Source organism: Dipodomys ordii, unplaced genomic scaffold, assembly GCF_000151885.1.
Source record: "Dipodomys ordii isolate 6190 unplaced genomic scaffold, Dord_2.0 Scaffold127, whole genome shotgun sequence".
Taxonomy (NCBI): domain Eukaryota; kingdom Metazoa; phylum Chordata; class Mammalia; order Rodentia; family Heteromyidae; genus Dipodomys; species Dipodomys ordii.
In genome coordinates, this window is record NW_012267343.1 from 5,659,774 (window position 1) to 5,661,840 (window position 2,067).

Genomic DNA, 2,067 nt, shown 5'->3' on the forward strand with positions numbered 1-2,067 from the left:
ACACACACACACACACACACACACACACACACACACACACACAGAGCAAGGAGTTCAGCAGACCATTTGGAGTTTAGACAAGAAGTTTTTCATATCTTAAAGCAGACAGGAGCCACTAAAAGAGTTTGGCAAAGGAGTAAAACAGTCAACTTTTTAAGAAAAAAACTAATTCCTTCTGTGAGGAAAAAGATGGATTGGAGACAGGCCAAAGAGAGGGTATCCATTGTCATTTTCCAGGCGAAAGGTGATGCAAGCTTAGATCCTCAGTCATGGGGAAACGTTCTAATGTTACAGCCCCCTTTTATTTATTTATGTTTGGATAGCTTTACGGAAACACAACTGGAATTTCCTTTTTAAAAAATTACTTAAATTTGTTTACTTGTTATAAAGATGATATACAGAGGGGTTACAGTTATATGTCAGTTAGAGAGTACATTTCCTGGGGCTGGGAAGGTGGCTCCATGGTAGAGTCCTTGCCTTGTATGCATGAGTACCTGGGTTTGATTTCTCAGCACCACGTAGGCAGAAAAATCCGGAAGTGGCTTTGTAGCTCAAGTGGTAGAACACTAGCCTTGAGCTGAAGAGCTGAGAGACAGCGCCCAGGCCCAGAGTTCAGGCCACAACCGACCGGAAAAAAAAAAAGTACATTTCCTTTTGGAAATGTACTTCCTCATTCTCTCCCTGTTTCCCTCCCATTCCTCACCCACAAGTTGTAGAGTTCATTTTCAAAATAGTGTCCAGTGAGTACCTGCTGCATTTGTTCACCCTTTGTACCTCTATTTCTGTACCTTTACTTACATTCCTGAGGGTATATAAATGAACAAACAGAACAAGAGGAAAGAAAGAAAGAGTGAATGAATGAATGAATAAAAGAGAAAGAAAGAAGGAACAGCAAAAGAAAAAAAATCTTGTTTCCATTTCCTGGAGTTCATTTCAATAAATGTTATTTTGGGATTTTTGTTGTTGTTTTTGTTTTGTTTTGTTTGAACTCTGGGCCTGAGCGCTGTCCCTCAGCTCTTCAGCTCAAGGCGAGCGCTCTGCCACTTGAGCTACAGCGCCACTTCCGGTTTTCTGGTGGTTTATTGGAGATTGGATTCTCACAGTCTCTCCTGCCTGGGCTGGCTTTGAACCGCGATCCTCAGATCTCAGCCTCCTGAGTAGCTAGGACTACAGGCGTGAGCCACTGGCGCCCAGCAATAAATGTTATTTTGTATGATCAGAGGCACAGAGGTATTGTACCTTCGTGTTCCTCTACTCAGAGTAGCCTCCTTTGGCCTCACTGTATGTGAATGCCTAGATACCTGTATAAGTTATTACCTCCTAGTGCATGTTAGATCTAGCTTTCGTACATTGAAACTTCCTTTTAAATGTCAACTGAACTATTCCCAATGTGTTTGCTGAAGGATAATGAGTACAGTGAAGTTAGGTCGGGTAAGCTAGTTATCTAGAGGACCTAAGATCTAGGTTCATGTATGTCATAATGCAAAGATGAAGCAAATTCCTCCTATGGTGTGAATGTCTGTTCTTCTCCCAGAGTTAGCATCCTTAAAGGAGAATCCTCATTTTACCAAAATTTGAAAACAAAACTAAGAAATACAATTAACTGTATTTGCCACGTTGCCAAGTCTTGATCTGAATGCCTGTCATGTGTACCCTTTTCTTAAGCTTGGATTGAATCCTTTACTGAGGCAACCCATTTCTACTGGGTTCCATTTTCTTCGTTCAATGTGATTTAAAAAAAAATGAGCTCAAAAACTACAAGAGGGCCCGGCGCTGGTGGCTCATGCCTGTAATCCTAGCTACTCAGGAGGCTGAGATCTGAGGATCGCAGTTCAAAGCCAGCCCAGGCAGGAGAGACCGTGAGACTCCTATCTCCAATAAACCACCAGAAAACCGGAAGTGGGGCTGTAGCTCAAGTGGTAGACCGCTCGCCTTGAGCTGAAGAGCTGAGGGACAGCGCCCAGGCCCAGAGTTCAAGCCCCACAACCGACAAAAAAAAAAAAAAAAAAACTACAAGAGGAACTAGAGATGTGACTCACCAGCCCGGAATGGAAAAAGCCAAGTGCA